The sequence below is a fragment of the Bactrocera tryoni genome, chromosome 4, assembly GCF_016617805.1.
Source record: "Bactrocera tryoni isolate S06 chromosome 4, CSIRO_BtryS06_freeze2, whole genome shotgun sequence".
NCBI lineage: Eukaryota > Metazoa > Arthropoda > Insecta > Diptera > Tephritidae > Bactrocera > Bactrocera tryoni.
The window spans coordinates 13,366,273-13,378,379 of record NC_052502.1 but is presented as its reverse complement, the minus strand read 5'-3'; positions in this window follow the sequence as shown (position 1 = coordinate 13,378,379).

Below are 12,107 nucleotides of genomic sequence, written 5' to 3'. Positions count from 1 at the left end.
ATATAAAATTAACGAGCAATCGCGAATGAAACTAAACAAATTATTCGCATAAACATCGTAAATGTTGTGGAAACACTGAGAACGATTTACCGTAAGCACATTAGATGGCAAAAATCTCTCGCAGCCTTCGGAGTGCATATAGATATATAGTATATGTGTGGTATATAATGATTTATGGGGATAATATTGATAAATATATTAAGTGTCTAACTCATTATTACCCGAGAATAAAGAATTACTTCTCATAACTCTTGTTGAATCAAAATATTTCCAAAAGGGGTCTACTTAGTCTAAATTTTTTAACAAAATGCTGATCGTACGAAATTTAAGAACCCTTAGGTTAGGTTAATTCTGGATTTTCCAGATTGAAAAAGAAATTAAAACGAATATCCGAGGCGAGCGTAGTAGGAACTAGATACACATCACTGTCTTTCCTAGTGACCGCATTCCGTCTTTTATGCTCATTATTGTTAATTGGAAGCCACATTGAGATCGAAATCTAGGTCAACCCAGAAAGGAAGATGAAATTTAGTATTCTGGATCATCATTCCAATAGTTTAAGCGATCTGCGGGCTCTTGTGGACTCGAAAGTAACAAAAGTTTCGAAGGAGATGTAAACATCTGTGATTCTTATCGAACCAAAGGCAGTGGTTAAGTTATGTAGGTTAGTCGGTCGCAAAAGGAATCTCAATTGGATAGCCTAAAACGCCTTTCCTTTGTAGTATCTAAAACTTCTATATAATTTATCTTAAGATCCTCACAAATCGATAAAGCTCTTTGAAACCATTACAAGTTTGTTTAAATGGCTAATGTTATGTTCCGCAACGTTTTCGGGTTCACCGAAAGTAAGACTGCCGAGATGTTTCAACTTCTGTCTTCCAAAGGTTGGACGAGAAAGTGCCTGTGTCCACCTCGCCTTCGTCCTTCAACTTCGATAGCTTGCGTCCGACAAGCTTTACAGCAAAAAATGTCTGTAGTATATAGCGGTATAGTGAACTTTGCTAAGGGCAAATAGTTGAGTAGATGCCCTGTGTTCTACTTTGGAACTAAAGGTAGCCGCAGTCGCACAGGAGCGGGTCATCAACCAACACTGATGACAAGATCCAGCGATCCAGCTCGTTCCCATTCCAATGTGTGCGTGGCAAGATTCCGTTCTGACCAGGTACCTAAACTAGTCTGATGATGAAGTAACTTCGTGTCATTTGTAGCGGGGACAGACACTCTTCGACTAGCTTTATGCGAATAGTTAGCGAGCTCAGCGTTGGTATTGCCGCTCTGCTGTCGTAGTGAATGCTTACCTCACTGAATGTACGTACTGCTGCCTTAGGAGCAATCATCTCTTCTTGAAAAATACTACAGTACTTCGGTAGTCTAATGCTTAAATTGACGGAAAGATTTTTACTGGTTTCAAAACTATGAGCGTATGTTCGAGAGGGAGTTTTTTCACTGTCACTATCGCAGTCACCGCGATTCTTCTTCAGCGTTCATCCACATATCCCTCTTCGGTATGTAAGCAGAAAGCCACCACAAGCAGGCAATGCGATGAAGTGATCCGAGATTTCAGGGATGTAGAAAGTGTTTTCATTTTTCAGATCTCTTCATATACCCAGCTACCCTGAGCTATTAATTATATTGCTATTATTGGATTGCTCCGGAGATGCCGATGAGAGCCGACCTTTGAACACGCTGCTTAGTGAGTGTAACCTTTTCAAATGCTCTACACCAGGCGAGACTCAAACCAGTAATGTTCTGTGGTGATTATGGGTTTCAGTACGGCTTCGTAGAGTCAAAACTCGCCTTTGGTGAGAGTCCCCGTCTTTTCCCTTTAGCTCCTCAGTAGCATAAAGCAATCGATGTCTTCCTTACTCCCTCAATATTTAGCCTCCATGAAAGATTTCTATCAATAATAAGACTTAAGTATTGCACTTTATCAACAGATTGAAGACGTGAGCATCCGATAAAGAGCAGAGAAAACCGAAATTCAATAAAAAAAATCAGTTTTTATTTAAAAAAGAAGATCACACTTTCATAACTTATCTGGTCTTAATTGTAGTTTTATGTTTCGCGGATCACAGAGACAACCTGAGGCAAGAGGAAACACCTCAATTTGGACAAACCGACTTTATCTAATATTTCATTCAGAGATATTCAAGAGAAGGAGGTGTGCACTTCGCTTCAGACTAAATTTTTGTTGTGTTATTGTGTTTTCGATGCAGAGATTTGGATCGAAGGGTAGTAGGCCAGTGCTTAAACCTGAGACTTTCGGTGCCTCCGGTCTGTAGAAACGCACTAATACCACTTCCACAGGAAAGGTAAACAAACTGAGGCTAGTAAAATAATCCGAAGTATCCGAAATGATTTTCTGGATCTGATAGATAGTTTCAGTAAGCGAGGAGACAAAAAGCGAAATCTACTCATCAACAAAGCGTTCCATTTCCTCAAGAGATAATCAAACTGCAACGACACCGTCACAGTAATCTTCCGCTTTCTCACTTGCCATGCAACCGAAGACTTCTTAAGCAAAAAATGCGCATAATAAAGAGCGAAACAAACACTACTGCTAAATCCTTTTGAGTTACCGAAATCGTTGAGCTGACAAAACAAAGCCGAGTGGCACAGTTACGGCTCTCCGCCAGACTTTGTACGCGCACTTCAAGCAAAGTAATTCAAGTAGCTGGTTGCCGCATTTGCAATGTTATCATTACAATATTGGATACAATTACGTAATCCTTATATCTGATGGATATGAGGCACTTCCGCTTGTGCCGCAAAAACTGGCGAGGATTGTGAGTGCCTCGAAAGGCATGGAAATGGTAGTTGTGTGGAAATGTGTGTCTACAGGTGTGTATTTATTCTTCAAAAAATATTTCTGCTACATTACCTTCCGCTTACGAAAATTTTCACTTTGTTTTTATTGTTATTGTTTTTTTGTACAAAATTTTCCTGTTAGTCTAAATATACCTGTGAGAGCGCTCATTTTCATATCACGGGTGTGTAAATCTGCGATTTAATGCAACAAATCGGCAATTGAAAAAAATAAAAAAAATGAAGCAACAACAACAACAACGAGAAATCTGCATACGCGAAGCCGCCAGTTCCAGAGCTTAAATTTAGCGTCGAAGCGGTCTTTTGGGAGGCGCGTTGATAGGTTGGCTCAGCTACGCACACATGCCTCATTGACCGCGCGTCTAACTTGGAGGCTGATTGACTGACTGACTGACTTGAGTAGATTTACCTATGTACATATATTTAAGTATATATTCCTCCTTGGCTGCGTATATGCCCCCTTAAAGTAACCGTGTGTGTCCTGTCATCATCGGCATGTATTGCCACTTTGCGCGCTCCAAAAGTAGCAAGGATATAAAATTAAAAAAAAAAAACATAAAAAGCAGTCAGAATGACGAAAAGGAAGCACCAATTTGCCCCGTCAATGAACCGTAGCGGCGGCGGCTTTTCATCTACTCGCTGGCGCAACAATTTCCACAGGCTGCCTCATTGACTGCCAGCTCGTGAACTGTTGCCACCATTCTACTTCTCCTTCTTGTTATTGTTTTTTTTTCTGTTATTTTTTGTTGCAAATGTAACACACTCGCTATCATGCACGTCATATCCTTGTTATCATCTTGCCTTACAGCACCGCTGACGCTGTGTGTCCCCCAGCCAACCCGCTTGTCGGTAAATTCTAATTTCTGTGTGTTGACGGTTGCTCGTCAATTTGACATTTCGTTTCGCATTTTTTTTTTATTTTTTTTTTTTTTGGATTGTAGTGTTCATCTCGCTTGATTTTTTTTCTTACCCTCAGCACTTCTCAACTGTAACGCTATATCCTTGATAGCCTGTTTGCCGTCTGTTCAAAAAACATCAAATAGCAATTCTTGTTTCTTTTTTCTTCGTGTTTTGTTTTTGTAATGTGGAACACAGTGGCTCGGCGGTGATTTAATTTGTGCGCCAAATCGTCTGTAAGTAGTTCAAATTAATAGCGAAATTATGCGGAATTCCGCTGGCGCTTTTTAAAAACATCGGTTAGAAAAAAAAACGAAAATGATGATAAAAGGAGGTGGGAACATTGTAGAATTTATAGTCCTATAGCAAAGATTGTGAAAAAATCTGAAATTCAGGCATTTCTTTACAATACTTGATACATTCATATGTACATATGGCCATCTTCTTCTTCTTTATTGGAGTACGTGGTTATAACCGAGTTAAGGATCTCTCATCCGAGGCTGTTTTCTTCTTTTCATTGAACGTGGCGGATCTCAAACCCATATCCATCTCTCATTACCCTAGTGATGGATGTTTCGCCTTCAAGCTGATGGTTTTTGGCTACCCAGAGGATACTTGGTCTAAGACCGGAAGTCTTGAGCTGTTTGAGCCATATATAAAAGAATTCTTTCTGGCTACTCCCAAGTGAATGGCGCTCAGAGAACTTCCCTTATTTGCGAGAACTTCTACACATGACTCCATCCACTTAAAAGGAGTATCAGAATAGCAAATAATATCTCCTTTATAGCATCAAACTCACTGTCTTAATTTCTGATATTATTTAGAAACATTTTAAGACTGAAGCATTACAAATATGCCATGAATTAACCCACTTCTCCATAGATCTTCTAAAGGTTTCATTTGGAATGACCTAATATCTTTCAGCGACCTTATTTCCAAAGCTTCAGAATGATAAAAATAGGTATAAATTCCGTCAGACTACGTGACAGATATCCACTACTGATAGATTCATTTTCGAAATGCATAGAGTGGTACTTAGAAACGATGCTGACAGTGACGCACTGCATACCCAAAAATTATCTACCAAACCTTTCAGAACCTCTGCAACCGTTCGTATGTTGGCACGACCACAATTTCAAACACTCAGACACAAAAAAAGTTTTGACCTCGTCTGCACTTAAGCTATAATATTCGCGGTGCCTTGGATAATGATCTCTGTCAATTTCGTGAAGATATTTCGTTAAATAAAATGTTAGATCTGTAAATTTGTAATGCAGGTTTATCCTTTAGTGATTCGATATCGGTGGTTCCTACAAAAAAAAACAACTTTTTGGCAATACATATATGCAAAATTTCAGATCGATATCTCAGACGGACAGACAAATAGATAGTCGAACATGGCTAAACAGACTCAGCTCGTCACGCTGATCGTTTAGATACTTATATATATATAGGGTTTGCGACGTTCTCTTCTAGATCTTAAATCTTCTTGGCAAACTTAATATAACTATCTAGTTATATTCTATAAGTTAGCAATAGACCTTGAAAAGAGGTTAGGTCAGGTTTCGTTGGTTTAACGGATTAATCTCTCAACATGCCGATCACACATAGACTGGTAGGTACAGTTCTTTATTAAGCTAGACAAAAACATCCTGTAGTTAGTTATCAGCTATCGGCAAAACATTCTGAACCTATCTCAAATCTACTTAGATGTTCTATTTCACCACGATATCTAAAAATATGTGATTCGAGTCTTGATCTGGAAAAGTTCGGACTTTCTAGAAGGAAGTATTGACATGATTCTAACTCCGGTAATATGTTTTATTTTACCGCATAAAACTCAATTGGACAGTGCCCGTTTAGAACTCCTACTTCCATTGAAAGTTGGAGAGCGAAAAGCTCATTAGGCCTCTTATGGTTTAATCTGGCCAGAAGGGCCTTTCGACTGCACAGCTACTTCGCTTGCTGAGCCGGCTTGAGGCCCAACAATCTAGTAATTAACCACAAGAAGCAAACGGAGCTTTAACTCGTTTCAATCCCGCATTTATTGATACTAGAATACCTGTCCTAACATGCTCATCAGCCTTGTAGTTTATTGCAATACCACTGTGGCTAGGCACCAAAACTGATCTAATCAATCTAAAGTCTAATCATCTAATTACTGTTTGCTGGATATAAGAAGTCTAGACATCTCTGCACTAGACTTGAGCGCACATTCAGCGAGCTCAAAGCAAATATCGCTCCCCTAATATCCGAGTGTGTAGGCATTACTCTGAAGGGGGCTGCGCTCCGGGGCAGAAGATCTACAAGTAGTCTAAATTGACTCGACTATTTTACGTTAGGAATCCAAAATTGCAATATCTGTTAGTAATAGATATTTCGAGCCTTTATTTTTTGTCTATATATGCAAGCTAATGTGTATACGATATGGCTTGAGACGCTTGCTCTCACTAAAGTCATATCTTGAAATCCCTAAGAGTAGACTCAGCTGATAGCCATCGATAGGTGATCGCTCCTAGAATATTGTCAAAAACCTGGCTCATGGTTTTGGGCATGTAGTAGTAGTGTATAGCTTCAGCGACTACAAAAAGGCGGCGGTTTTATCTTCAACCCCACGGTAAGAGATGCATAGGACGAGTTTTGTGGATCTTAGGAATGAAATTTTCTTAAACGTTGAGCAATGTCTCCAAAAAGTTCTGAACTAGTTACCAGGAATTAAAATACTTTCTAAGATATATATATATTCGAGAGCACACACCACTATTTCCTTGACAAATTTTTCATTTCTATCTTCCTTTGATGCATTAAGCGTACCGTTTTTTCCAAATTAATATTGAAGACTATTCAAACAAGCCACCTCACCATTCCATAAAGCACATTAAAACCCTTAAAAACTCCTTTCAAGTAAGCATGAGCAGTAGCAAGTGTCACACGAGCCGGTCGCCTGCTGCTCGAGCTCTAACGTGCCGCACTCCGTCGTGGTGTGGTTCCTACATGCTAGGCGTGCGCCGTCGTCAGCACACAATGCGTGTATTTTAGGCTCCTTGGCCACACAGCAGCCAAATATTTTCACCAAAACAAAATTATCAACAAAAAATCAATAAAAATCGCAGATCATTAGGATTTCGTAAATCGTTTATTTGCAAAGTAAAATAGTTCGAGAATCATGCTTTCTGCCTAACTCTGGTCCCAGTGCGCCACGCAGCCGCTCGAATGAGTGGCATACATTGCATGATTCGCAATTTTCCGACACACTGACACACACACATTCTCACTCAAAATCAAAGTCATCCTTTTTAGTAGCAAACCTTTTTGTCCTTTTCCTTTTGGAAAATTTTTAGCGCTAAAAAAGCGGAGAGTGAAAGAGTTGTCGGTGCCGCCAGCGCTTTGTTCGCGCTAATGAAACCATTAGCAATTGTAATCGCCTGCTAAATGAGTTGTCAGCGAAAATTTGCAAATCATCACGAAAATGAATTCGCAATTAATTACTGGCTTGTGCGGCGAAAGATCAAAGCGGCAGGCGGAGGGAAGTGTCTACGGAGGCAGGTACAGGCAGTTGGCTAAAAAGGTAAAGGTGTGTGGAGCCTGCTGATTGTGATTGCTACTGGTGTTTGGAAGATTTGGCATAGTCGAATTGTTTTGACATTTTTACTTGGCCAGAATTCGGAGAAAGTTTTCTTTCTAATTTCGCTTGGAAGGTGATAGGAATTGTTTCGATGGTCAACTGATGCAAATAGAAAAATATGAAATAAATGCATTTTTGTAAAGAGATATAAGAGTCTTTTTCTAAAAAAAAATCAGAAATTTCGTTCGTCAGTTCTTAGGTGACGAAATAAGAAAAGCAAAAAGCACTTCATGGAAAAGTTTCTGTGAAAAAGTGTTATGAGTCGCCCATTTTCAGACACGCAAATGGGAAGTGAGCAGTGAAAATACAATTCGGATGCTTCTTGATGCTCACTTGCCGAGCAATACGTCCTTTGAAGTGGTATCTCTCAGAGTGCTTCAAGAGGATTGCGCAGCCTTTATCGACCTTCTGGATGAACGGCACTTGACTTATGCGATCAATTCGTTCAAACCTTTCAAGTCCCTGCGACCGGATGGCATCATACCAGCGGAGCTTCAGCAGTTTCAGTCAGGTGATATGCAGCTGGTTGGTATCTATCTATGCGAACTACATAAGACTGGGATACATCCCGGGGACCTGGAGAAGAATCGGAGTTACGTTCATTCCGAAGGATTGTAAAGGCTCCCACGTAACGGCCAAGGACTTCAGCACCTCCTCCTTCTTACTAGAAACTCTGGAGAGTTTCGATGGACTGCTACATAAGGAGGCGCATTCTCTAGAACCTTTTATCAGGAGCGTAACATGTTTATTCTAAAGGTAGGTCAGTTGATACTTCCCTGCAGACTATCTTGTTATGGCTTGTGGACGCCATTCCTTAATATTAAGAGAGCTTTCAATAACTAGAAGATACCAGACCCCAGTGCCGCACGTAGAAAGCATCCATTGCATCATTGGCAAAAGGTGGAGTCCTTCACCGAAAGTGGTTTTTTGCCTCTCCGACACTATGTGATGAAGGGCTCTAGATAAGATCACACTTGCAATGAAACTCAAGACCGTTCAACGGGTGGCGCTCATGTGTCCACTAAGATCCACTCCAACCATGGCACTTAACGTCATTTTGGAGGGGTTTACTGTTAGGAGCTCTCTATCAACTTCAGCTTGAGACTTCCAGACTATTGTAGAGTTTTCCAAGCCGAGGTTGTAGCCATTAAGATAGCAGTAGCTGCTGCTCCGGAGTGCAGCCTCCTTGAGAGAAGTGACCATCCACTCAGATATGAGTGCCCAACCTTGTTATCAATAGCATCGAGTCTCTTTGTGATAAGATTGGTATGAGTTTCAGGCCATAGCGGAATCGCAGGTAATGGTGAATGGAACAATACAAGGCGGAAACAACTGAACACTTTCTTTTTGACTGGTCCGTGGTTTTTGGGGTGCATACATTCACACATCTTATCGAACTGGCGGGGATGGAAATTAAAGGGAGTTCTTATTTTTAATGGCCACACGAAGTCTACCTATAGCCGTCCACTGTGATCTCTCTAGATCAGCCATCTAATCTAACCTAATCTAACCTACTAATGTTGAAGAGTTCTCATTCTCATCGCTGAAATGTGCTCATTGGACAATATAACAATTGAAAATATGGTACTCACATAAATTTTTTGGATTCTTCTGTTTTTGGTCACTCTCTGTTGTTTTTATTTCTATTAAAAGTACAGAATCGCATATAAAGACGCTGTTATACCTAAATGTATGCTTTGTTTCATAATCAAAAACACTGTTGCCTACATATAGGATAAGCTTCGAAGTAACTGAATTTTTTTTTAAATTTATTAACTTCTTGGTCGAATTCCAACACACCAAACTAACCTCTAAATAAAAATAAAAATTCTCATATACATAGCGTTCTTCCGTGAATAGGCGTCTACCGTATATCCACGTTATTACACCTATCCTGTCTGACAGTCATCAAGGCTGTTTCTGGGTTTGAATTGCTTTTTGTTTTACCTATCAGCATGGCCTTGTTATGATTGCATTACGTAATGTGTGTGACATCCTCATTACAGTTACCCTGCGCGCTTCTATATTTCTCTCGTGAGGTGGTGCATGCTCGCTTTAAGGGCCGCATAGTTTACATAGTCCAAAAATATTTCCTTTCGCATACATATGTTCATATATATTCTCCTATAACTTACACCATCCCTAACGTGTATGTGCGTAAACTTACCCTCCAAACGCCCCTTTGCCTTCATTACAAATATTATCATTATACGCTCTTCACGCGGTCGCTTCAGGTATATCTTTTACACACTTATATGGTTATTAGTTACGCTCATATGTATTTGTATTTGGTTATGATAAAGATATGTCTATCTTTTGCTTTTCATGTTTTTTATAAAATCATATAATAATGTTTGTTGTTTTTGCTCACGTAGTTATCACTCACTTTACACGCTTGTCAACAAAGTTGAAATTTTATTCGTTGTCTTTGTCAATTTGTTTTTGTTGTTGTTGTATTTGCATTGAAATTTTTTTTGAGGGATTTGTATTCATAATTTATGCATGGAGTGGCCCAATTTTATGTTTTGATAAGTTGAAATGTAGCTATGTACTTCATTTTTCTGGCTTTGAATAGAAGACGATATCCTGGAAACATGTATATTTGCTTAACTTCCATTCTTCTTTTTGGCATAGAAAATCATATATCGTGTAAGTATTTGAAAATAATATTAAATATTCATATCTACAGAGTCTGAAAAGATTTTTTTTATTTCAATATAAAACAAGAAAAAGCGTTAATTGCGGTTGCAACCAAGCTGTAATACCCTTCACAAACACAAAAGCTTCCATAAAAGAACTTGATCAGTCAGTTTGTATGACAGCTATATGTTATAATATAGTTATTCGGTCGGAAAAGTTTTTCAGAGAGTGTGGCGATGCCTGAGGAAGAAATCTATGGCAAATTTCTCGAAGATTCCTTGTCAAATAAAAAAGCTGCCATGCCAGAACTTGGTTTGGTCGTTCAGTTTGCATGGCAGCTAAATGCTAAAGTGGTATATAAACAACCAAATTTTTTGCTTAAAATAATTTCCAAAAAAGTGGCAACATCCAAATTGTTTGCTAAAAAAATAACAAAAAATTGGCAACACTCCGTACGATTTTTTGCAAAAATATTTTCTAATTTTGTTTTAATTAGAGTGTCAATGATTTTAATGTAATATCGCCAATTTATGTGAATAAAAAAATCCAACAAGTGGCAACACCTTCTGAAAATATTTTCTATGTTAAGCTTTCGTAAAGAGTTCCTCGTAACAGCATTGGAAGTTTTTCATTTCTGTTGACTTTAAATTATTAAACAGGTGGCAAGGTTGTAAATTTTTAAAAATAATTTTACGTGTATTATGTTGCACAACTCGATAGTTTTTGTTTAGTCTGTGACAACTCTCTTCAAATATATACTTTTTTCATCGATAAGTTTTGATTAACCACTTCAATTTGAGTATTCTTCAACTTACCAGGGCTTTTGAAGGCTTGCATAATCAACGTCTACCGTTTCGTATGGTACAGAGTCTACGATAAATGTTGATATAAGTAATTGTGATGTGTGCCGCGTGTGATTTTGAATCACAATTTATCATTAAGAAAAAATCATATACATTCAATAGATGGCGCTGTGCGCGAACTATATCTCACAAGGCATATATTGGTAATAATAAGATCATTCATATGCGTAGATATTATTTATTAGATATTTAATATTTGAGTGAAGGATTTAGAGAGTAATGGCTTGTTTACATTATGTCCAATTCACTGACACTAAGCTGACAAATGCAAAATTGACATTTTGGATCAGTTGGCATTCTGAAGCGGTTTGTAATTAAAAATTACAGTGAAAATAAAATGACAGTTATTGTCATTTCTTTGACGGCGAATGTCACAGAATTTGGCATATTGAAAACAGTACATAGTACATGAATAATAAAAATAGTAATGACAATTATATTATTTATTACTTACGATTGAAAGACTTGCAGACCAATGAGCGGGTTACATTATATCAAATTCAGAGACTCTAAACTGCCAAATATCAATTTCCATTTTAAGGAAGGCATATTGACTGGTTTTGAAAATATATGTCATAAATTGGTATAGAAATAAAAAGAAAAGGATTTTCGTTGTTTTAACACCAACTGTCATTAAATTTGACATATAAAAAGCTGGACATAATAAAGTAATAGTTAAAATATTTATTAGATACTTGTTTATTGGGGTTAAAAAATATGCCGACAGATGCGTTGTTACCATGTCATATTCAATGACGGGAAACTGACTAAGCACAATTTTGGTTTTTTCACCACGTTGTCAATTTTGCTTGAAGAGCTTGTCATAAATTGCCATGGAATTAAGATGTTAAGTATTTTCATGGTTTTGACAAAAAGTCAGTCAATTTGGTATACTGAAACTAGAACATAAGAGAGGGAAACCAAAAATTGTTAACAACTTATTTATCGATGAAAAACATGTAGTCCAATACTTGGGTTATTTATGTCAAATTTAATGACACTGAACTGGCAAACAAAAATTTAATATTTTGCTACAGCCAAATTAAAAGGCTTCAAAAGCGTGTCATAAGCTCGAGAAGTAAAGTAATAAGAGTTTTTATTGTTTTGACAAAATTCAGTAAAATTGACATACTGAAAACGTCATATACATACATATGTATATATGAGACACTGCAAGAATGAAAATGGATTGAGAAGAAATTAATATTTAAAGTGTTATTTCCTGAAGGAATATATGAAACTGTCTTAAGTGTGTA